The 27,119-nt window shown below is 37.9% G+C and overlaps 2 protein-coding genes across 5 annotated transcripts in view; both read left to right on the top strand.

The window, feature by feature from the left end:
- The window catches only part of gas2 (growth arrest-specific protein 2), a 452,494-nt gene that overhangs the window by 39,859 nt on the left and 385,516 nt on the right, over positions 1-27,119 (top strand). The gene's annotated exons all lie outside the window — the stretch shown is intronic.
- LOC114359809 (rho guanine nucleotide exchange factor 17) overlaps positions 8,571-27,119 on the top strand; it is a 78,472-nt gene continuing 59,923 nt past the window's right edge. For all 3 annotated transcript variants that reach the window (XM_028314316.1, XM_028314314.1, XM_028314315.1), the window contains exon 1: positions 8,571-8,883. The gene's annotated coding sequence lies outside the window, so the exon portion shown is untranslated. The remainder of the gene's footprint in view (positions 8,884-27,119) is intronic.

Raw genomic sequence — 27,119 nt, 5'->3', positions numbered from 1 at the left:
CAAATTTTAAAATGGCAATTTCATTTAAAACATGCTCACATAATACAGTCATGTTGACGTCAGTGCCACAAATCAACAGTAAATGCAAATATCATTAATGAAGGCTACCAACGGTCGATAGTGTTAATCAGTTCCCCAGCGTCCTCGGTTTCTTGATAACTCAAGTGCAAGTAGCGGTGGAAGTTTAAGAAAAGTATAATTACCAGCAGAGAACGTTGTCCACCTACAAGGTGGACCGACGACATCATAAAGGTAGCAGGAAGGCGCTGCACGCAGGCCGCTACCAACCGGGCGACATGGAAAGCATTGAAGAAGGCCTATGTTCAGCAGTGGACGTCCTATGGCTGAGATGATGATGATGATGATGATGATGAACTTTGTCTGCCGAGTGTGGTGCCGTCGCTCCTCAGCCTCGCTCGCTCGCCCGCCGCCCGCGCTCCTGCAACGACAGTATTCCACGTTAATACCATCAAAATGTTAAGTCTCGCAGACACTTCTGATAACGTCATGTCCGTTTAACATATTACCAAAAGGCGCCTTATGAAAATAAGATTATCACAACAATTTTAAATATCATTTTGAGCTTTTTTACTAGTTTGAATAGTGTAATTGGTACGACCGTTCTATTCATAAATAAATATATTTTTTTATTGTGAGTTTACATAGGCATCTACCTACTTACCGGTCAAAATCCTATCCCTTCATGTGTTTGGTGAAAGCCGCATGGGTCTCCGACGCGGCTCCTGGGCCCGCCCGGTGCTGCCACTCGAACCTGAAATTATACGCAAAAATACTTTTATTACCTACTTATTAGAAAAATATCATTACCATAATTTATTAATATTTTACTCTATCTATTTCTTCTTATGGCGACGTACAGTTTTTACATTTAAAATGTTATTGATAGCACGTTTACGAACACTAAACTTATTTAATAATTCACATAATATTATCATTTATATTTAGCTTAACAAACTTTTAGACAATAAAACAAAAATTCAAAGTCCGACTGATTTACAATTATCGCTTGTGATGACGGAAAAATCAAATCCAATCACTTACTTAACATGAATAAGCTTATTTTTACAAAAAATAATTTAGTTTTTTTAATTGGTACGAAGATAGGGGAGACCTGTACAAAACCGTATACCGGGGTAAAACCGTACTGTATAGATTTCTCCGTTATTATTTCAAAATATGCCGCGCATTTACTACTAGTCCAGTCAATGAATGCCTTAACGACGGTGTAGAGAGAAATCCGCGGAACACAATTTCTGACCTCGGGACTTTATATAGCCTAGTTAGGTGGTGAACATAGCAAAAGTCCCCGCCCTTAGCCCTTGAGCCGGCGAGGAGAGGAGGGTTTAAAGGTACCACTTTTCGGTTTTTCGCTTAATCCTCGGAAACTATGCGTCCTAGTGACATGACTACTATGAACCAAAAAAAGCTTATTCAATTTGCTACAGACGAGACCATCAAGTTTTTCTATATCATCTATAGTTTTTGCGGCATCTGCTCTAGAAGGTCTGTAAAATTGGAAATTTTATTTTTGTCTTACATGTTCCTATCAGGAGAAAATCGACTAAATCAACATTGAGCAAACACTATAGACATACGGGAGCATGTTAAGCCTAGTTCCAGGGAGGGGACTGCACCTTGCGTATATTTAGACGAACCAATTGGAGCCACTTTTGACTCCTCATCATTCAAAAACTACTGTGCATTAACACTTCAAATTTGGCTCATGTATTGAGACTTGCAAGATATACATCAGCTTAAAATTTCATAAATATACCTCAAACAGTTATTTAGGTATTGACGTTCAAAAATCGACATTTAGAACACTAAAATCTATCTTTCACCTATGAAATGTTAAAATTTACTAGTTTTTTATTTGTTCCTTTGTATTTACATAACTATCTTTCTGGATGCCAAATTTGAACCTTCGAGGTCATCTGGAAGTGGTTAGAATTTGGTCTATAGGTCAGACATGTAGATTTTTGGACGTCAATACCTAAGGAACCGTTTGAAGCATATTTATGAAATTTGAAGCTGATGTATATCTTGCAAGTCTCAACACATGAGGCAAATTTGAAGTGTTAATGCACAGTAGTTTTTGAGTGATGAGGAGTCAAAAGTGGCTCAAAGTGGTTCGTCTAAATATACGCACGGTGAAGTCCCATCCCTGCAACTAGGCTTAACATGCTCCCGCATGTCTAGAATGACTGCTCAATGTTGATTTAGTCGATTTTCTCCTGATGGGAACATGTAAGTCAAAAATAAAATTTCCAATATTACAGACCTTCTAGAGCAGATGCCGCGAAAACTATAGATGATATAGAAAAACTTGACGGTCTCGTCTGTAGCAAATTGAATAAGCTTTTTTTGGTTCATAGTAGTCATGTCACTAGGACGCATAGTTTTCGAGGATTAAGCGAAAAACCGAAAAGTGGCACGTTTAAACCCCCCTCTCCCCGCCGGCTCAAGGGCTAAGGGCGGGGACTTTTGCTATGTTCACCTCCTAACTAGTCTAAATAAAGTCCTGAAGTCAGAAATTGTGTTCTACAGTTTTCCATCTATAATGCTTTATTGACTGGACTACTCACAGCTAGCAAGCAATAGGATCAATCTGTCAACAGACACTTGCTGCTGCAGGCACGAACGTTAACGCATTATCAAAATTTATTTGTTTTTTGGTTGTTTGATCTAATTTTTTGGAAAATAGGAGTTTAAATAGTGAAATTAATATTACTAACAAGTAAGTGTTCTTTATTTTATATTGAATTGTATGTATTTACGAATTTGTTGCAATATTTTTACCGGCAAGTATCGTGTGTGTGTGCAGTATTTGATAAATGTCTTTACTGTGTGCATAGGGTTAAAAGCGTACGGGGTAAAATCAGCCAATATACGGTTTTGACTTTTTTTACAGAATTTACAAATTTGCCGCGCAATTGGCTGAATTTACGAATTTGACAAAGCTGGGATGCCGAAACAATGAAAAAAGCTGTGAAAAGTGTTATCGAAGGAGGAATGGGATATTTAAAAGCGTCGACTACATATGACATCCCAAAATCTACTTTTCAGGACCGCGTAAATAAGTTCAGGTCATCTGGTGAAAATCTTTCTACAAACAAAGGATTAGGGCGTTTCAAACCCGTATTTTCATCATCTGAGGATATCGTATATATTATGTATACGGTTTTGTCCAGTCCCTGGGTCAAAACCGGAAATACTAGAGGTTTTGTTTTTGTTTAAAAAATAATATTTCTGTTAAATTTAAGTGTTATTTCATTGTTGATTTTTCTAGCTAATGAAAACCTTTAATAAAGAAGTAAATTACAAATACGTAGTTTTCTTAGTTTCTATTCTTTGGGTATTTATTCTTAGCTATACGGCTTTACCCCGGTCTCCCCTACGTATGTATTAGCAAACGTCTCATTTAATAAAATTGTTGTTAATCACCTAATAATACGAATGGCTAACCAAAAACCGTCACAAAGCAAAAGGCGCGGTGTAAGGCATACGTCAATTATAGAGTATTTTTGCAGGCGTACTTACTTATTGAAGTGTAATAATACGCCAGCGCCTGGCTGCTGCACCTCAGCACGAGTCCGCGAGAGCCCGCAGACCGCAGCGCCACCGCCGCTCTGAAAGAAGGAAAAATCATTACTTAAAAAAAGCTGATAATGTTAACTACCTAAATTCAGATTAGGTGATTGTGAAACCGTTCACCACCAATCGATTAATCAATGAACTGCTCACCAACAGGATCTTTAACCCAATAACTTTTTGCCCAAAGAACACTTTACTCATGAAGCGTTCGCCAAGAGAACGGCACGCCAATGAACGTTTGACCAACAGAATCTTTTGGTTTGGTTAAATACCTACTTAATTCATTAACACACAAATGAAATTATTACAACCCCAAATATCACAAAATGGATGATCGATCACATTACCTACCATACAAACTGATTATTGGTTTTATGAAACGATCTGTTTAACTGGGAATATTATTTCGGCAACAAGTCTGTGATATCTTCACGTGACGTCATTTATACTCATCAGGTTTTGAAAAGACGACGACAAGAGGAAAAAATAATATTAAAAAGTATGAAGACCAAACCTCAAAAACAAAATCTTGTCAGTCTCCTCGGCGCGCGACTCTCAATCCACCCACACCAGTGTAATGTAATCCCACTGCATTGGCTCGATCTGCAATGTAAAATTCGAAGAAATTAGTATTATATTATCGTATAAATGTATTAGTTATGTATTAAAATGTTTTGTACATAGTATACGAACCTTGGTCTCCGTCTCCAAATCCACTGGTTGGTGGTTTCAATTTTGTGCAACTATATTTTTAAGTTGTTTGGAGTCACCAGCCGTCTTCTTGACTCTTAACAACAACTCTACCAGTCCAATTTTAAATGTTCTTAAATTTATTCTTATTAATATTGTCAAATTACAATGAAATAATTATTCCTTCTATCGAAACTACTTAGAGCGCAAAAATGAAAAAATAAATGATTAACTGGTTAAAATGCGAGAATGGAAGATTGTCGGTCAATATGGCGGATGTTCCTTGTCAGCAGATCTCGGGGGCTCGCCGCGCCTCATTTCAATACATTTGCATTCAATAGTCCGCTGCGAAAGGTTCGTACTTAATAATTGTAGAAAGTAAAATGTCAGCGGTATTACAGAAAGCATGAAGCCATTATTCACTTCCTAGTTCCTGTCTCCTCAGTCCTATGTATAATTGCTAATGCTGGTTTTCTATATTCAATGTTAATCCAAATCCATCTGTCAACTGTCTTTCAATATGTTTTTGGTCAAAATATTTGCGGATTTCGATGTTTTTACGTTTTCATTATTGTTTAAAAGAAACAATATTAAAGTGTAAATGCGTCGAAAATTGTGGCTATTTAAACTAAGACTGAATTAAATTGGACCGAATACCGAAAACCGGATTTGGACAAGGATTGAATATGGGAATCGTGCGTAAGTATTACAGAGTGCACAGTGCACACCTTATCATATTGATAAATACATATTTTCGGTACATATTATCTGAAACTAAATGATTGCCCAAAATAGAACCATGGCGAAGAGGTTTGCCTAATGGCATAGCAAAAAAATAACAGGATGACATTTTGCGTAAACGTATTAGTAACGGCCCTTTCTTAACAATGTATTTATTTTAAAGCGGTTATGATTAAGTTCGCAAATAGATTGAGCTCTTTCGTTCAAGGCCGTAAGCACTGTTCGCGGAGGCGCGCGCGCATTGACCGATAAGGCGATAGCGTATCTGGCGCAATCTGTGGCGTGGCGCGACGTCAGGCAGGGCGGGTGGTGCGAGAGAGCATCGGTGCAGCAAGTACAAGGGTTTTTGGCCAAGACAGGTTTTAGTACTTGCGATACGATGTAAATTATAAATTGTAGTAAAAATGTTACTGAAAGTATAACCTGTAATTTCTTTTCAGGTATTTATGTATTCGAGTTTGCATCGTGCGGTCCACACAGCTTATGACCGCAGTCTGTGGAGGAACACTATCTGTGGTCGCGATCCTCATCAGTGAGGGACCGAGGAAGAAGAAGAAATGAATAACTACAATATTGAATCCTTCCTACTACAAAAAATGTATTTACTTTACCGTTTATTTTATTTTTAATTTAATTGTAAAACACTGATGCTATTTCATGAGAATCAAATATTATTTAGGTACTTCACGAAAGGGCATAGAAGTGTCATAAACAAACTGAAATTCACACCCCTCATATTGTTAGAATACTATAGTTCTAGGGCATAACTAAGTCAGTCTCTAAGGTATGAGAGCAGCGCGGGAAAGGTTTCATAAAATAACATTTATGACGTGGCAGACCATACAAGTATGAAGCCCATATGAAGTCTAGCTGACGTTTGACGTTACCACAACACACCCGCCTCCCTTACCTCAGACAATGCTGCTCCCTTACCCCAGACACTGAATCAGTTCAGCGCCAGACCTATAAGTTCATACTATTATTATAATTGCGAATGTCACTGTATTTGTTATAGACATTTTGTAAACAATTTTTAAAATTTTGGCTGGTTTAAAAAGGATATACTTACGAGTAGGCTTCGCTTTACATAAATCTAAAACGGGGATGAAAGTTTTTGGAATTATAGTTATTGGGAGGACCTACTGCACTATACTACCACGGATGATAAATAATACTACATAGTAAGGTTTGCTCAGCAAACTTTGCTGTGACGGATTAAATTCCACCTATGTGAGGCGGTGGGCAGAAAATTATATTAATTGATTGAGTAGAGACGCTTCATATTTGCAAATACGAGTAAACGTGCTACAAAATGTGGCCTAACAATAAATAATTTTAATCTACACTCTCTTAGTTTTAGTTTAGTTATAGGTATCGATTGATGTAAGATTTTTATTGTCCATAATAAGTAGGTAAATAAATACTACATAAATGAAACACCTATAAGGTCTGCATTCTGCATCTAAGCGCTCTTCATTGTCAATCTGGCGTTCCATTTTTGGGACATTGTATAATGTATTTTTAGCATGTGGTGAATATACTGGATAAACAGGAAGACTGCAGTTTCCTTTTGAATACCAGTATATTGTTCGTTAAAATAAATTAAGATAGAGTTTTTATGGATAATACGAAAAAAGAGCTTAAGATTCCGATTGGGTCGAAGTGCATTTTACTAAAACTAAGTCGCAATATAAGATAACAAATAGGGTGATCCGATCATGAAGAGTTAGCTAAGAGGAAATACCAAAGCGTAGAAAAATTAAAAATAGGTATTTCTAAAATATATTTTGTCGCGCAAGTCTCAAGCCTCCCCCAAAGCGATAGAGACAACTGCAACTTGGACTGAAAATACCTATTAAAAGTACAAAAATCATCCATTCGTACTCACCTGATTCCTTAATCAAAACTTACATAAGTACTTATTTTACTTAAAATTGAAATAGGGATTGAGCTGTGTTTCTTATATTATTTAAGTTTTTGTACGTTTATCTTTTTTAATAATTAATTTATGAAAAAAAAGGAAATCATAGAGATATGCTAATAGAAACCATAGATAGTCAAGAAAAAAAATATGACTCTACCGGTACATATTATCCAAAAAGAAAACCGGGGACTTTGTTTGTGTGGAAAAACGGCCCTTGTGTTTCCTCATAATATCAAAATTGCTGATGGAAATGTACATATATCGTCGTTGACGAGTGAAAACCTCGGGGAAAACGAGACAAAAAACCGTCCCCTGAATATTTTTACGAGGTTTTCATTGAACGCGATAGAGGGCACTACAAACAATCATTCCATTCGAATTTCGAATGAGGATTCCGTCAACTGGGACCGCAATTAACTGGGACCGCGGTCCCAGTCGCCGGATGCGTAAAAATTAAACAATTTTCTTCCGGCGACTGGGACCACTCATGGATTTTAGTAATAGGTGCGCTCCAAATATGCGTTAAGAGGTTTTCTTACTTATTACATTAAAAAGTGTTTTTGGTACAAACGACTTATGAGGTGTTCACTCGTCAACGACGATGTAAAGTCATTTAGTTTGTGGTTGTGCCCATTGCTTCAGAAAGAACGCTCCAATATATCACCCTCGGAATGAGGCCGCGGCTCCTCCGCTGCGCCCGCGCTCGTAAATATTTTTGTTGTAAACTTTGCGCCGCAATCAACTATTTATTTACCCGACCTATTATCCGTTCGAGTCTTCCGCACTGACATGAACGCTTCTTTACTGTTTGGGTACTAGGATCTGCACAATCTTGTACAACATTAAACCCCTTCAAGTGTTTTGTTTAACAGAAATTGCTACATAATTTTTTCGATCTGTGTAATCGACTAGGGATAATGATAATTCTTATTAGTATGTAGGTATGACATTCTATTTTGGACTTAATTATTTTATGTATTTAATTTTATTTAATGTTATTTGACTATTATTTAATTTATCGTTTTAATTATTTGACAATTTTACATATTGAAATTGATATTATAAATTATCTGTATTGTATAACTTGTTGGCGCGTTGGACTTTCTGTGAGCCTTCAAGCAGATTATAAATAAATAAATAATACCTGGTATCGTTGTTATGTTATTATGAAGTATGGTATACACATACTGGTTCTTTGATTAGACAAAGGCTTTGTTGCACCATCTCACTTTAACATGAACAAACGTCAAAAATATGTCAAACTCCATACAAAAAGCACCGGATATCATTATAGTTACGGTCAAAGTTAGGTACCTAGTGCTACTCAGCCAAAGTAATTTTACTGTTGGATTGCATTTTTACTGTAGCTTAGTAGACGCAGTCTGGGGTGACTTGGTCAGGTATAAATCTATTATAAATCAATTAAGGCATCAAAACATTTTATATGAAAGTTTCTGCTAATTATTTTATAGGGTATGTAGTGAATTCGAATTTGTGTATGATTTGTAATGTTCCCCGCTGGAGCCAGGAGCGGCGGCCGCGGGCCGGCCGGCGGGGCGGCGGGCGGGGGGGGCGCGCGCACCGGTCGGATCAGTTTCGGGCCGGCCTGCGCCCGCGCGCGCGTCCTCGACTCTCGCCGCGCGCTCCGCACGAACGAATCCTTTTTTTCTGATACAACATCTTATAAGAACTGCTTTTATCGTGTTTTCGATCGGCCGAAAGTGGCGTGGTTGTGATTCTAGCCGCGTTTGTGTGATGGTCGCGCCGTAGCACGCCGCGGCGTCGCGATCTGTGTGTTTTTTTGCATTGCAACTTTTGCATCCGAGTCCTGTGGTGTTGCCGGGCGCGAGTGCCGGCCCCGATCGGTTCGGCGACTCAAGTTCATTGTCGAGTTATCTTGATCCGAGAAACTGGTAAGTGGACCCACGAGGAACACTTTCTGTATTGTTGTTGGTGCCGAAGTAGAGCGCTCGTGCGTGGATGTGGTGCGCGGCTGTAGGTGTACGTTGCTGCGCATGCGGTCCCGAGGTAAGTATCGGAGAGAGCGCAAAAGTGGAAGTAATAAAGTCACGTTCTCGTTAACTGTACTTGCTTACACAATGCAAATATGCTTGTCTTATTTATTTACTTTGTAGCAGTAATTTGCGATGCCATTTTCAAACATAGCAAGCATGATGAAGGTAAATAAGTAGGTGTTTGTTACATTTTATTAATCTATTCACCACATAGTTATTGCCTGAATAGGTATGGATGTACTATTGACCAAAGACTCATGTCATGACATCTGGTATGATAAATGATAATACATCGCTTACAAAACAAAAGTGGCTAAAATTGTGGATTCGAATCTTATTAGGAACAAAAGTTAGTGAGAGTCATGCATGGCTACGACGAGCATTTGTAGTCTTTTATTTATTTATTTCCGCCCGCGGCTTCGCCCGCGTGGAATTTTGTCTGTCACAGAAAAACTTTATCGCGCGCGTCCCTGTTTCAAAAACCGGGATAAAAACTATCCTATGTTCTTTCCCGGGACTCAAACTATCTCTATGCCAAATTTCATCAAAATCGGTTGCGAGGTTTAAGCGGGAAAGCGTAACAGACAGACAGACAGACAGACAGACAGACAGACAGACAGACAGACAGAGTTACTTTCGCATTTATAATATTAGTTGGGATTCGTACCTATTATACTTTATCTAGTCTAGTCACCATGGTAAGCTTAGCTTAGTTAGGGGCTAACCAGTTAGCACAATTACAACAACATTGGAACTTTTATTAATTCTATAAATAAATAAATTCGATCTCTTACATAAATCGACAACATTCATTTAATAGGTTTATCGCCACAAGTCTGACATCAAATCCATAGGATATCGTTAATGTTTATACCTGCCTCTGCCTATCCTTTCCATATCCATAGGGTAAGTGTCAATTACTTCATTTCAAATCAAATCTCAAGTTAATTGTCAATTAAGTACTTATTGCAAAGTATTGAGATACAAATGACTGACAGTAAGATATAATATGTTATTTACAGATACTGAATTAATATCTGGACTTTTCTGAAATGTATGGGATGAGGAACGAAGATATTATAAAGGAGCCCTTTTAAAAGTATTGGATCGTCACAAGAAGTGGGGTCGCACGTGCAGCGAGCGCGCAGACCGAATGCAACCCGACACCGCGCAAACCTGAACCGGCCACCAATCAAACGGATTGCGTGATCTATTTACGAGCTTTATTATTACGTCATTAATCACCGCGAGACAGAAAAACGGACCCTGATTGGGAGGTATATAAATTACAATGACAAACTTTGAAATCGAATGTAGCAAAAAAGTGATTAATGGTGAGCTTTCAAAGCTTGTTTGTTCATCCTTTGTGTCATTATGTACTCGTACAAACTCTGGCTTGCGGAAAAAGAAGTTGCAACCGCCTCGAAATCGAGGGTGCGCGACATTTGCTTACCGCTTCATTGCTAAAACACGACTTATAATTATCGTCTTTAGTACACATAGGACCTTTTATACTCGTAGTTACTTATCCCATATAATAAAATGGCCTCTACCTGACCTGACCAACTTAATTAACGCTTGGACTCTACGACATTATACGCATCGAAATATTAGGATTCGGTTTATGTATGTTGGAATAGAAAATCTAGATTGATACCCGCAGCTGAACTGATGAAATTGATTTTGTAAACTGATTTAGCTGTTCTGTAAATGTCTCGAACTGAATGTAAATTGCAGTTAATATGCTGCTGCTTTCCACACGTCGAGGCGCGATCAGCTGGAGAGGGCAGGGAGTGCCGCGGCAGGGAGCGGCCGAGCCTGTCAAAATAATTACCACCAATAATCGTATATTGACAGCAGCTCCAATAAACACATGCAAGTGAGCTGGGGCATAGACACACGCCTCCGCTAGATCTGGGCAACGACTAACATCTGCTCGATTGCGTTCTCAATAATACTTAGCAGATCATTCTAACTAATTTTCCTTGCAGATTGTTCTTAGTCTTGAACTAAATTCTATTTGAGTCAAAAAGCTTGAAGAACTTCGGAAAACCTTTGTAAAACAAATATGTTTTGGCTATCAACAAGTTGACGTAACGTTTTTTGCAGTTTTCGTTTATTTGTCCACAGCAGCGAGTCGATTACAGTCGCGATCATAATATAAAATTAAGATAAGATAGTGGATAGATAAGATACCCGTAACCTAACTTCAAATTACGGGAGTGTCTGTTACACGACGATATACGACACTGTATGATATGATTACAGCTGGTGCAAGCTGATTAATCAAATAAGTTAATTATTGAATGACTATAACAATGCTCGAGACAAAATTGATACAGTCAAAGGAAGAATAGATCTCAGTAAGTAACTTTGATGAGGTGTCACACAATAGATAAGAAATTATAAACAATGCCTACTTGAAATATCATTGTAACGTGTCTCTATTTCTAAATGGCACCTAAATTGTGAGTTTGTTTGTAAATGTTCAATGCCACTCTCTGCATTGTTATGTCTACGTGTTAGAATATCAATTATGCAGATGAGTGTAAAGTTTACACGTCAGACAAGTACGCGTGTAAAAAACTCTCATTAGCGAGCCCCCCTCCCGCCGGCCCCACCCCGCGCCGGTTCTGACCTGACGTGAAACGAGACTACTTTTTTGCTGACTGTATACAGAATAAATTATAACCTATTACAAGTATTTAAGATAATGATCTTGCATATTGATAGAGGCGTAAAAAAATATTGATCTTTTTGTTCACTTGATTGTATCCTGCAACAAACAACTTGTAGTATTCATTATTAATAATAACGTGTAATGTCCTAATACTGCTCATTAATATTAATTAATTGCTAGTTTTTCTGTTACAAACATTAAATTATTTTCAATGATATCTTTTCAAATGAGAAGTAACTATTTGGCTCTCTTTTTTCAAAATTCTTTAGTTGTTCGTGACATGCGCCCACGTCCAGTTAAGCACACAAGATGATCGTTTCGCACTCGGTCAACATTTACTTTAGATCGGTGTTTGTGAGGAATTTGCAGAATTTCGCACGTCCATAAACGGCGCGAGCGCATCGTCTCGTCTCGAGGTTTCCCCATAAAGAACGCGTGACTATCATGAATATTAATAGCAATTACGATGTCAATTTAGTGTCAAATATATTAACGTCCAGGTGCCTCTGGAGTTAAATTGTATATTTTTTAATATACAATGTTAGGCATGTCATCAACTGTTCACCTCCATTAAACTCAATAGTACATGGTGTTTGTAATATGGAATTTTTATTTTGCATTATTAGAAAAGGAAAGCAGATTTTATATTATAGAAAATACTATTGGAAAGGTCTAAACGCTATGTTGACATCTTAGGATACTCGTAGATTTACTTGAAAGTGATGTTAAATCTTATAATTATAAATATGAAAGGAAATTCTTTAATTGGCAGTTGCTAGTTTGATATTCGAGTGAGAGAGATGTGATCTGCCGGTCAATACTCAAAAGTTACTACTAGTAATTAATTTGAAAGAAGCTTTGGTCAGCAATACCTAAAAGGCGTTTTGTCGATCAGAGTAGCAAGAGAGGAGCTCCACAGGCTTCACACCACAGCTGGTCCCGACTGCAGGAATGCGGCGCGTGAGCTCACCGCAGCCCGCGCTGTTTGCTCGCGATAGCGAAACAATGACATTGCGAGCTAATCAGATAACTCACCGCTGAAGATTCGCCTTTGTTTCGTGAAGGATTCGCAATAACTGTAAACAACGAGCACTGGAATGACTACGTGTTTATCAATAACACTACCGAATAAACTACATAATTACCTATCCTTCAAGTTTACTATAACGATAGCCAGTTATAACAACATTTCAATTATTACCAAAATGAGAAACTTTTTAATTTGATTTTTATGACAACGTGAGTACAAATCGTCCATTTGCGACGACACTGTGATATATCAAAAACAGTGGTTTTACAGAAATCGACTTTTTAACTTTTGAATGACCATAACTCTTAAAATAAGGTTAGGATTACCTAATTGTGTATGAAACGTTTAAAGATTAACTATTAATGAATTTAAATATTTATAGTAAGACATAACTTTGCGTCTAAATTGATGAAATTATAGCGATTGAAAAAAAAAGAGACAACTTATCACGTTGTTCTAGTAAAAAATAATATTTTGAAGATGGTAAGTTCAGTTGTCACGTTGTAGATGATATAAAAAAATATATTTATATAAGTCATNACATGTATTCTGCAATAACAGAACATCAACAAATGACCTACAACATATTTCCAATATAGGAAAAATTTTCATCATCTACAACGTTACTAGTTAAGATGTCCCGATGATACTTCGATTTTCTTACAAGAATAACGTGACATATAAATAATTTATCTTTTACTTTGCTTTTTGTTTTAGAAGAACACTGTGATAAGTATGACGTGCCACATTGTCGAATAAAATAAAAATATTTTAAAAACTTACCTTTGTCATCAATACCGCGGTATCCTCGAGATGTCACGTTTTTCTTAAAAACGAAGAGCACCTCACATCTCAAAGCGCAGGTGGCAACTGAACTGTCACAGTGTCGAAGCCAACTAGATCGCCGAACGAGCCAGCGCTATAACGTAATATTTTGTCTCTTTCTCTCATAGTATTGTTGTTTTTGGAGTAACAAATACCCTGTTTTTGGAGATAAAAGAACGCAAGATCGCGGTTCAGAATTTCGGTAAAACAAAAAATCGTATATGTCGAGATGTCACAGTGTCGTCGCAAATGGGCGAAATGTCATGATTTCTCTTAAAATTGTTTCTGTACCCCCTTCAAAGATATTTCTTTAAAGGTTGAACGGTATTGCGAATAAAGCCTCACTTAGTGTAATTTGTTTTTGTTATTGTATTGTTTACTTTATTGTTAGTGTACCGCATCTTAGTGCCCCAAAGGTCACCTGCTGAAAACCAGTATCTCTGTATACTCTGTACACACTGTTTGTTTATGCGACAGGGTGGTAGATGTACGTGTCCTCTAATGCTCATGGTCTATCAGATAAATTGAACGTGCAAGTTATGACAACACCAACATAGCTAGAGCAAGCCCAAACGAAGAGAGTTTCTTAGCGTGCTGCTGAAATTTAAATTGCGTGTTGCAAGTAATCCTACTGTTCCTACAAAATGTATGTTCAGCTGTTGACAAAAGATAAGTACACGCGTGCACAGTTAATATTATGTGCCTGCGTTGGTGCAGTGCAGCGTGTAAACCGAAGGCAAGAACGATACATCAATGATAGAGCGTTCTTGTTTTGAATCTCCATGTTATTGCGTCACTGAAACAAGGAAATCGGTTTGCAAAACAGTTCAGCAGCCACAGTCCCTTTTACTTTATTTGTGGTGTAAACCACGCTCGCTACACGACTAGATGGTTGATTTGTATTATCCTGCTTTCGCCTCCGAGATTTATTTTACCATGTAGTACCCCTGTACGACAACCCAATCCGCACACAATATTCAGCGTAGTAGTATTAAAAAACAAAAGAGCGGGCAACCCCACCCCTACCACGCTGTGGGCTCGGTGTCCGAGCGGTCTCATTCCTTTGTGCGCACGCGCAACGACCGCACGCAGTATAAGAAAAATGCTTAAGTGACGTCACCAGGACGTTTTTACCGACAAAAAACGTAATTATTTTAAGTTGTGCAGTGTAGTGACGAGAATTAGACCCAACAAAAGGTTGGTTGTAACAACTATTTTGTGCAAGTGCTCGTACATTTTTATTATAAGCGTTGTGACACGACGCGTAACTTTGACCCATTTTTAGCTCCAAGTTAACGCGCGATGTTAACCAGTAGCCATTTTTTTGCTCCGAGGTAATGCGAGATGTTACCCAGTAGCCATTCTTTAATGAGACCGCTCGGACACCGAGCCCACAGCGTGGTAGGGGTGGGGTTGCCCGCTCTTTTGTTTTTTAATACTACTACGCTGAATATTGTGTGCGGATTGGGTTGTCGTACAGGGGTACTACATGGTAAAATAAATCTCTTCGGCGAAAACAGGATAATTTAGATCGAACTTCACTTGGTAAGTTCGTTTGATCATTCAATAATGTCTAGCAGTTTTGATTATAACTAAGCAAGCATAATGGAAACTTTCACTTATTTGTATTTGAGATAAAACGCTCAAATGAATAGCAGAACCAAGCAGAACACTGCCGCTGTGAATGGGAAGCTGCATTTACTATAGAGTTTCGTTCTTACTAAATGCTTCACTTACAAACGTAGCAAAGCGATCTCTATTTCTTAAAATAGGAGTAGCCAAATTAAGTTAAGTTAAATTGTTTTTAATTACCTAAATGTTATTCTGAGCTTTGTTACGTCTTGTTTGAATAGTGTAATTGGTACTACCGTTCTATTCATGAATAAATAAATAAATATAAATAAATAAATAAATAATTGTAAATGTATATTATTATGATGCCCTTAACTAAAGTTGTTTTAACTAAAACCACTTTTTACTGATTTTTGCAGTAAAAACAAACAATATTCTGAATGTTTTGTCACCATAAGACTTGGCAAAACACAGAAGCAGTAATCAGTAGATTAATGGGCACCATTTGTTTTGGTATCCGAGTGGCGCGCACGAGCGATGTCGCACGGTGAATGCGCTTGCGTCGCTCTCGATGCGACACGACAGCGGCTGCGACGGTCGCAGCGACACGCCGCTGGCACGCGCCGCAGCCGCAGCCGCATTCCCGCACATGTCCCGTGTATCTCTTGGTGGCATATGAAGATGAGTACATACAATCTGTACGTTAATAGAAAATTTGATCAGGAATTTTAAAGAATACCACAGATTACTAGTAAGTTACAATTACAAACAAAATACAGATAATTATGTCATTAGTTTCTTGCTCTATGGATCGACCGTAAGAAGTTAACTGGCAGTAACGGGAGGTCGTGATTTGTGGCACTCCTTGTGAGCATACATAGTTATAACTTATTTGTTTAATCTCTTGAATCACGAAAAATTGATTCTTTTGCATGCCGATAAGTATGGTATGATGTAGCTGAACAATATTTTATTGAATGACCTGTATGTACCTACCTACATTTTGCAATAAAAATACTTGATTTGATATTAATGCAAATAATATAAGGTGAAACAATCTAAGTAATCGTAAGTATAAAGAACATCAAAGTAACTTTGATATTTTAATGGTGACTAGAGCATGTAGGTACTGAAACTACCTGGATATTTTGGTCTTTCAGACAAACAGAGAGTCACAAGAATTGGAGGACAACTTCCGAAGATATCGCCGTAAAAACTGTAAAGACCAATAATACGACTATGTGAAAATACAAGATATTCAGAAAAAGCAAATCATTCATGTTTGCAGGGGGCAAAAATAACCTTACAGAAAAATAATCAATTTTGTAAATAGTTTTCGAGTATTCGAGGAACATACATAGAATAAAAGATTACGACTAAATGAGAACTTCCTCCTTTTTTTAGTCAGATAAATATACTAAATTATTCTTTGAAGTCTGAGATGTGCTGTGAACGGTTCAATTACTTTAAAAATACATTAGTGGATAAATACAATGACGAAATGAAATTAGACCTCTGCAAATGAGTTAGTGACGTAGGTATATTTGTAATGGATTCTCAATGTTGACTCATTAAAATACTTACCGTTGGATTTTATTGTGTTTGAGTCCGCTAAATTCGTGTTTATTGGTTTTAAAATGTTTAATGCTCCGGTAAACCGACTGTTGGCATTTTATTGGGAAGTCATGAATTCCCCTCATAAAAAGTAACTTCTATAGAAATGCGCAGGTGCCTGCTTCACAATAACTGTTGTCTACTCACCGTAGTTTGCCCCATTTCCACAGATTTGTAAAAAAAAATGCTTCCAAGAATAAATATGTCTAGGTACACCCCTTATATACTCTCTACCATACGCCAGTCAATAATAATCAGCATCAAAATGTTTTTTTTTCTAACCCAACGCATAGAGCCATATCCCTTCCTACCAGCTTAATTAATGACTATTTGTGTATTGTGATAAGTTTTCGATAATTTGAATTTGAACTAGGTAGTTGCGAAAACTGAGCCCCTCGGCCTCTAGTGCGGTGCTCCTACAGCAGCAGCCGGTGGCACTCGCGCTGTTTGTGAGCCGGAGCCTGTTTTGTGGCGCTCTAACGACCCCAAGGCATTTATTGTGGCCCGATCATTCGCCATAATGAGTTCATCAATCGCGGTTAATAACATCCTTCACGCAGAATTGGCTGATTAGCGAGTAATTTATGGTAGGATCCTAAATCTGCCCGTTACATTTGGGTGCGAACTTTCAAATCACACATAAAAACGTTCGCTAGCAAAAAAGACCATAAATAAATGTGTCCAAATAGAGATAATATGCGTCAAAACGGAGCCTCGGCCTCCTTGACAGTCAGAGTTGACCAAACAGTCGAGCCCACGCACAGTCATCAATGGAAAGGCATATACGGCAGATTTATTGCAAATATTTTGTCCGCTAACGCACACCAAAGAAAGAATCGGACAATAAACTACGGACGGACGTGTCGCTCAGTCGCGGATGTCTATCACAGCGTGCCGGATGCTGGGCGCTGCTAACCTGTCGACAACATTTTTTGCTAGCAAAGTATGTCGTGTTAAAATGCCAACCGCTGTGATCCAGTCATTGGGTAACAACATTTAATTTCGGATATTCTGTCAAACATTGACTCAGTGTGGATGTGCGGTCGTCGAGAGCTCTGTGCGCTGTGGCCGTGGTGGCGATGAGCACTCGTCATCGCGGCGGACGCGGCATTAATCAAGCGCCGCCGCGTGTTTTACATAAAAGGTTAATGGGAATCCATTACATGAAATATTGCTATTTGACGGTAGCCGCTATCCGGCGATAATTTACTTTGCTAAAACATTATATTAAACATATAACATTAATCATGTTATTATCTTCTACAAAAGCGTGTTAAAAAAACATGTCATAATAACCGCAGGGCTTTTGTGTGAAATTACCATAAACCTATTTCCGGTTAAATTAAAAGGTCGGAGCCGACGACAGGGCCGCATGAAGCAATTAATGAAAAGCTGCAGACTTTCCCAGCAATATAGTACATACTTAATACATAAATTAGGTATACATATGTAGGACTGCGACGGGGTTCATATTTAATTGTAACAACATTACATCAAAGTATGACAATATACAATATTGTTGTTAAAGTTCGTGCACAGTACCTATTTATCCTTAGACCATACCACATAAACATTATTGGTTTCGCCGCCCAGCCCGCGGCATACAGGACCAAACTTTTTTGTTCAAAGAAATATTGTTTTATTATTCCATTAGTGGTTTCTAATAATGCCATTAGCATTTGTAGCGGCGTATTAGCATACGTTTACACGGCGACTCGTGTCCGCTGATAGATTCGCATTCATACATTAAGCTCGACTAACGACGGTGTCCGAGCGGGACAAGAGATTAGCTATCGATCAATAAATATATGATTTATGGCCTCGTTCGACGGATTAGCCGCTTTGTTTCCTGCGGTAAAGCTCTAGATCGATATTGGAGCTATAGGATAAGATTTTCTAAATTGGAACGGGAAGGCTTATCTCTGATCCGATTACAATCATTTGCAATAAATTTACGAATTAGCAATTTTATTGCTTCAATCACACATCAATTTCCATATACCCAGTCTTAAGAGAAAGGCCACTAAAAAGTTTACACATGCATAAACATTGTTTATTTATGTTTCTATGTATATAATAAATGTAGGGGCTCTATAATATTTTTATAGTAGATTTGTGTACTACGACCACTGCCGATTACGGTTTATCTGTTACTCGCTTGATTTGTGCCTGTAGGTATGTACTCTATCAATGTGTCATACAACAATAATATTCCACGTCGAGTGCTTGCGCGTGTGTGTGCGAGCCGCGAGGGAGGCGGCGGTACTTCATTCGGCTTTAACAATGAATCGAAAGGTCAAGCCGCGGGTTCGTTAACTCGAGGCTGCGCGCGCGCCTCTCCGGCGCAGATCACTCGGCGCGATATGTGATTGTTACCTCCAAAATTGAAGCTGATAAAACACTGAATAAACAAGTAACGATCAGAATTGGGCTTTTCCTCAAATGTTTATGTACTCCCAATCTGGAGTAAATACAATTACATCACTCTACCAAGTAGCAGAGAAGCAGAGTTTTTGTACTATCAAGCTTTGCTTAAGCTTGCACTATGGGTACCAGACAGTGCTATAAACATATACTCGTACTCTCGTTGGAGATCATCACACGCACTTTGCTCACAACAAGATACTCCGACCACCACTGTTCGAGATTTGTTACGAGTAAATGTTTAACATCATCATGATCTTTTCAGCCATAGGAGGTCCACTGATGAACATAGGCCTCCCCCAATGATTTCCACAATGGCCGGTTGGTGGCGGCTTGCATCCAGCGCCTTCCCGCTACCTTTATGAGGTCGTTCTACGCTGCGCTTTCCGATACGTAGCCTCCACTCAAGAACCTTGCTGCCCTATCGGCCGTCAGTTCTACTGCAATGTTTAACATAAATACCACAAAACAACAACGATTGTTGTAACTTTGTTTTGTCGTGAGGTTTTATTTTATCTCTCAACAATACTGTCCTTAATTACCTATAGGTATTTAAAAATGAGCCACTTCAGCGAACGCTCTCGTAACTGTAAAGTGCGCGCGCGCAGCTCCCGGCGACGGCGAATCGAATGAAATTGATTTACGACCGTTTTCGACGGATCCGATGCCTCGCAGATAAGGGCAGACGCGATAGAAATATTTATTTATACCAATTATACTAATTTATTCATGAGCCAAATTGAATTTTGTTAATGATACGTGATATCTTTAATTATTATATCGTGTTTAAATCTTTAATCTTTTAATTATAATATACCTACATAGGTATTTTATCAAATTGTAGTGTTATGTCAGGTTCATTAATGTCTCAAGCCTTTAAAATAAATAAGCTGTTGGGTGGTTTATAAAAGAAATTATTATAATTTACGACATATTAATAAACTTAAATCTTCAGTTTGTAATAGACAACAGCTTTCCTGTTTACTTTGCGAAAACTTTAAGTAACTATTAGTTACAATTTTCTTTCTTTCTCAGCAGATCGTTTTACATTGTAATTCTAAGTAAATAATTTAATATCACGGCTACACTTTGAAAGCATCAAAACGCGGATTATGTAGTACAGTTACGAGTGTTTATAGAGGATACCGTTACAGAGAAATACGAAGAAATTTTGATCGAAGAAGCAATAAATCATAATTTGCAGCTCGAAACGGTGCCGGATACCGAAACAATATAGGATATTTAAATCAATATTAGACCTCCCAGATATCATTTGCATTAATAATCAAGATGTTGTGCCACATAATGACAACATTCGCATGACAAATGGGTGCGAAATGAACGATTTAAATAATTCTGTCGGTCGAATTAGAGAATCGGGATGATCTATTGAAGTCATAATAGAACTGTGGACAGACCGGTCGCCGGCGGCTGCGACTTGCGACACGTAGAGTCAATACGGTTGCGGTTACAGCTAGCTGATAGATCAGTAACACCTAGACGAGACAAAACAAGGAGTCGTAATGTAACTACGGGACTATTCCCACCACCAACTCCTGTGTAGCCAGGATCTACAGCTTGACCGCCAATAAAACCCAACCAAGTTTGTCCCGGGAGAAAGTTAAACTGTCAATGGACTTTAATCAGAAGAAACTTGGAGGACTTCGAAGTTAAGGTTCGACTACCCTCGTAATGTAATTAGACAAACTTAGAGACATTCGCTTCTGATTGTTTTACTACCCGAGTTATAAACGAGTCGAGTAGGTAATGTAGAGCGATGAAAACAATATTTCTTTAGCAGTCTTGATCTGCCTAGCAGGGGATATGAAAACAATAGTTATTTTTCTTGTGGATGGAGTTACTAGAACTTTGCTTCGGCTTTAAAAGTTGCAAACTTTATCGCCTCCTCACCGATATCAGACTATCTTTATGTTGAGAGTTCACCTGGATGTCCGTCACCCCATTTATTTATATAATAAGTACTAACAGTTTTACCAAAAACGTCCATCAGCATACAGTGGCTTTATCTCATAATGAATAATCTTAGTAGACTAGTGTAGAGCCATATATTATCATTTTTACTACTATTTTCCAAATGGGAGAATCGAATTCTAGAGTATGTAGACTGTAGAGTCTCAATATTACTATTACATTATATTTTGATTAAGACCTAATAACCAGAGATGTTATCTAAAACTCAAAATTATTTAATCAGTATTTTTGTGGTATACTACGATATTGTGTGATACATAAAATATAAACAAATTATATGAAGTACTGTTCGAGTTATAAATCACTGTACACACATTTTACCAATAAATCGAGCTCTCTTACAGGCTGAGGTCAAAGACGATGTCGAATCAATCGGGGAGCGACGTCATTGCTATTTTAAGTTATGGCAACTGTGGGAAAAACAAATTGAATGTAGTAAAAAAACAAATCTTACACCTATTTGTCTATTAGTGTTAAAATGTAAACCGATTAAGATAAAACACTTTATGCAAATGTTTAGCTCGTAATGTATTGTATCCTAGTAAACTTGTATAAGATTAATAATCCCACATTTCGTTTCGCGCGTTGTTAAATAAACCGACCGGTAGCGTTGGGAGCGCCTAATGACATTACAGACTATTAGGTATAATAATGTTTACAAATCTTTATCATCCACTTATGAAGTTGGTGAAACTAGACAAATGTTGTCAATTTCGGGAGTTCGCAAATAGAGCAAGGTGGGTCTCCACCGTCCATCACCATTTGTCTGCACCTGGCCGCGCGCCAATGTGTCAGCAGATTATATCAATCGCTGCTCTTCATTGAACACTATTCATAAAACACAAACCTATTACTTTTATTTTGCATACCTTTTAAGTATGTAAGTCTTAGTATACCTACTTGTATTGTGAAAATAAAATTATGTGTCATCATAATGTTGTTGTTGATAAAACATGTCGCAAATTAACAGAACATAATAAATAATTTAAAACGCTGTTTTAACTTAAATAAACTGCAAATTGTAAATGGGAAGAAAAACATTTGGCTCTAACTAATCGAAACAAAATCTCGCAGAATCAAATAGTGCAACTGACCTGATGAAATTATTTTATTGCGGATATGTAGCGGGGAATGTGGGTTACAAAAATATGTTTGTTTATACAGCCGCAAATACCGAGCGGGGAATATTCGCTCTATTATTAGTGCGATCGTGGACAAATACAGCGCATCGAGTTTATTGGCAGCGCGTTAACTGCTTGATTGAGATGCTTGCAGCTGGAAGTGTCTGCGCTGGCTGCTTCCCGATGCTGCACATTTACACCTCTAATAATAAAACAGCCATTAGATTAATGTCTACTTTGAATAATTTTGTGAAAATATTAAAAGTCAACTTTTGTAATAGTCCAGTCAATAAAGCATTATAGATGGAAAACTGTAGAACACAATTTCTGACTTCAGGACTTTATTTAGACTAGTTAGGAGGTGAACATAGCAAAAGTCCCCGCCCTTAGCCCTTGAGCCGGCGGGGAGAGGGGGGTTTAAAGGTGCCACTTTTCGGTTTTTCGCTTAATCCTCGGAAACTATGCGTCCTAGTGACATGACTACTTTGAACCAAAAAAGCATATTCAATTTGCTACAGGTGAGATCGACAAGTTTTTCTATAAATTGTATAGTTTTCGCGGCATCTGCTCTAGAAGGTCTGTAATATTGGAAATTTTATTTTTGTCTTACATGTTCCCATCAGGAGAAAATCGACTAAATCAACATTGAGCAATCATTCTAGACATGCGGGAGCATGTTAAGCCTAGTTCCAGCGAGGGGACTACACCGTGCGTATATTTAGACGAATCACTTTGAGCCACTTTTGACTCCTCATCACTCAAAAACTACTGTGCATTAACACTTCAAATTTGGCTCATGTGTTGAGACTTGCAAGATATACATCAGTTTCAAATTTCATAAATATGCCTCAAACGGTTCTTTAGATATTGACGTCCAAAAATCTACATGTCTGACCTATAGACCAAATTCTAACCACTTCCAGATGACCTCGAAGGTTCAAATTTGGCATCCAGAAAGGTAGTTATGTAAATACAAAGGAACAAATAAAAAACCAGTAAATTTTAACATTTCACATGTGATAGATAGATAGTAGTGCTCTAAATATCGATTTTTGAACGTCAATACCTAAATAACCGTTTGAGGTATATTTATGAAATTTGAAGCTGATGTACATCTTGCAAGTCTCAATACATGAGCCAAATTTGAAGTGTTAATGCACAGTAGTTTTTGAATGATGAGGAGTCAAAAGTGGTTCTAATTGGTTCGTCTAAATATACGCACGGTGCAGTCCCCTCCCTGGAACTAGGCTTAACATGCTCCCGCATGTCTATAGTGTTTGCTCAATGTTGATTTAGTCGATTTTCTCCTGAAAGGAACATGTAAGACAACAATAAAATTTCCAATTTTACAGACCTTCTAGAGCAGATGCCGCAAAAACTATACAAGATATAGAAAAACTTGACGGTATCACCTGTAGAAAATTGAATAAGCTTTTTTTGGTTCATAGTAGTCATGTCACTAGGACGCATAGTTTCCGAGGATTAAGCGAAAAACCGAAAAGTGGTACCTTTAAACCCCCCTCTCCCCGCCGGCTTAAGGGCTAAGGGCGGGGACTTTTGCTATGTTCACCACCTAACTAGGTTAAATAAAGTCCCAAGGTCAGAAATTGTGTTCCACGGATTTCTCTCTACACCGTCGTTAACGCATTTATTGACTGGACTATAATACTAGTTCATGGCGTCAGTAATCGAGTTACTAACTGCCATTGTAGATTCTGATACTGTACTGACCACGAGTTGTAATTAAAAACAGCGTATTAAATTTTGATTGATATCTGAGAAAAATAACAAGAGAACTTCTGTTGGTATACGATTTTTATCTAAAATGGTTATTTTCTAATTAATGGTTAATTTAGGTAGGTACATAACTGTTGTAGTACTTATTTATTGGTTCCCAAACAGGTACACCGTTGCATAAACCTACTAATAGTATTGAAGCTAAGCTTTTGATAGTTCTATGATTAATACAGGTTATATGTAAATGTATGTCACCAATAATACAATCCCACGACTCCATCGTCCGCATAAATCAGTAACAACTAAATTCGCGGAATATTTTTTGCAGCTTCGAGCGAGCAGCGCCGGGCCCACGCAGCATATTTATAGGATATCTTGTTAAAAATGTCGACAATGAGTACCTACATCACCATCGCAAGGCAACTTAATAATCGAAACAATTTACAATGCCTATTCTATTGAATAACAGCAGGAGAAAAGTGTTGCAGCCGACTTATCAAGTTCAGTTAGTCCCCGAAATGCCTTTAGTTGCTTGGCTTTAAAAGCTCATGGACACATAATATAAAAGAGCTATGCAGAGAGCAAGTATACAAACTGAAACTCATTCAAAACTAATAATACTTTAGGTGAACAACATAAAAAAAAACCAAAAGTTACCTGTTATTTTTTATAAAATATGAAGTAAAGCGTTACGATGATGAATGTGGACAAGTGACACCGCGAAAATAAAAAAGTGCAAAAAACTTATAAACCGGAGTGAACTGGCGGCGCGCCACTGATTGGGACAAAGGCGTTGCGTTTAGGGAGACAAAACGTGACGTGTGACTGCCTACTTATAGCCGGCGATATAACAGTTAGCAATCTTGTGTAATTATCAATTTTATGAAAAAACTACTGAAACAGGGAATAAGCACCGTATTTGCGGGTTACTGTAGCCCAGGAGGGTAACTTTGGCCCAGAATAAAAAAAAATCCCACATCTTCATAGCAATCAATGTCCGCAACTTGAAAGGCGACAAAATAAAAGTTAGGTAGCGTTGATGCCTATTTATTTTCAGTTTGGTTAAAAGATACGAGTAGTTTGCTCAATTCCAATATTTTTTATCGAGTCAAAGTTGCCGTAGTGGGCTAAAGTAGCCCGCAAGTACGGCATACATTATACAGTTTGAATCAATAATAACTATTATCCTGCTTTCGCCTCCGAGATTTATTTTACCGTGTAGTACCCCTGTACGACAAGCCAATCCGCACACAATATTCAGCGTAGTAGTAGTAAAAAACAAAAGAGCGGGCAACCCCACCCCTACCACGCTGTGGGCTCGGTGTCCGAGCGGTCTCATTCCTTTGTGCGCACGCGCAACGACCGCACGCAGTATAAGAAAAATGCTTAAGTGACGTCACCAGGACGTTTTTACCGACATAAAACGTAATTATTTTAAGTTGTGCAGTGTAGTGACGAGAATTAGACCCAACACAAGGTATAATTATATGATCAAACGAACTTACCAAGTGAAGTTCGATCTCAATTATCCTGTTTTCGCCGAAGAGATTTAAGGTCCCTCCCAACCCGAAGATTTCTATATCTTCTTCCCTAGAGGTAAACGTCAATGTCATCTCTTCTCTAAATATAATGAGACCGCTCGGACACCGAGCCCACAGCGTGGTAGGGGTGGGGTTGCCCGCTCTTTTGTTTTTTACTACTACTACGCTGAATATTGTGTGCGGATTGGCTTGTCGTACAGGGGTACTACACGGTAAAATAAATCTCTTCGGCGAAAACAGGATAATTGAGATCGAACTTCACTTGGTAAGTTCGTTTGATCATATAATTAAAGGACATTTATTTTAATGGTACGAGTATGTCTTTGGTCAATTTTCAAAATATTAATCATGGACATCCATTCATCCATTTTAAAAAGAAAATTGTTCGCAAAAATTTGTGGTGTTTTTAACTTGTTTGTTTATTTACAATGAGAATCATCATCAGATGTAAAAAAAAAATCTGTTAACGAGCACGTTAACATCTGTTAGCATCCAAATAGCAAATAAATCCAGAGCGGGATACAGCCGGATTACCAAGTCTTTTTTGAGCATCGATGAATGTACAGAACTATTTTCGTTAATACTTCTTGCAGTAGATAAAAATGGAGAGCGATGATTTATGTATAAAAACTTCGTAATGTCGTTATTTAGATATAACTTTATTAAGTACATATTATTATGTAAGTTTTAGTCATAGTGAATTTTCATAAGTTTGTATATTCTGTATGTATATAAGAAGTCTGGTAAGTGAATCTAGAAGCAAATTTTTTTTGTATCAGATTATTACTCTTATTATAAATTACTTAAACATATACATAGTATTAAATTCATCCAGAAAGCTCTAGCCTGAAAATGTTTGCCAGAGCGGACTTCAAATTATGTATCAGATTGTTAATTGAAACTAAAGTTACCCATAGTTAACTTACCACTATTAACGGTTAAGTGACGGTGAGTGCTAAGACACGTGGGTCGGTGGGCGGAGACTATGCGCGTCTTTTTCTGAACTCGGCTTTAGCCACACGTCATTTTGTTAATCAAATTCACACCTTATTTCAATCCTGTAGAGTAGATCATCGACTCGAGTCACGGTGAGTTTAGTTTCACACCAGTAATTACAAACCAAAATAAACTTAAATTCGAGTAAATCTTAACGAAACTAGAGCGGGCTTTGTTTAAGGTTGACGGACTTCACGTTGATGTTTACTGCTCTTCACTTCCGTAACTGGATGAATGATGCAAGATTAATATTTGCACTTTTTGGGATTTTTGTTTAGTGCTTCTCGCCGTCTTAAAAACACGAGTCGTGTGACGCCCACTGTGAACAAGTAGCAGTCAAGTCTCATGTAGACTCCAAAACTCTACATCTCAGTCAAAATACGTGGCATGGCAGTATTTGTTATGATAAGGATGACTATATTGTTATGTTACCTATACCTAGTAGCACAAATTCAATCACTGCAAATAAAGCATTGTCTTTTCATTGGCACAATGAGTTTGTTGTGATTGCGAGCCAAGCAAACAACAGGCTTGTTAGCGAGCGCCCAGCAACAGCGGTGTCAAGTGGCCGCGCTGCAGCCGTGCAAGGCCCCTGCGTTTCT

The sequence above is a fragment of the Ostrinia furnacalis genome, unplaced genomic scaffold (assembly GCF_004193835.3).
Source record: "Ostrinia furnacalis isolate ACB-3 unplaced genomic scaffold, ASM419383v2 OfSCF4659, whole genome shotgun sequence".
In the NCBI taxonomy this organism is placed as follows: Eukaryota; Metazoa; Arthropoda; class Insecta; order Lepidoptera; family Crambidae; genus Ostrinia; species Ostrinia furnacalis.
The sequence above is the reverse complement of the archived record's forward strand: the minus strand, read 5'-3'. Positions and strand labels throughout refer to the sequence as shown.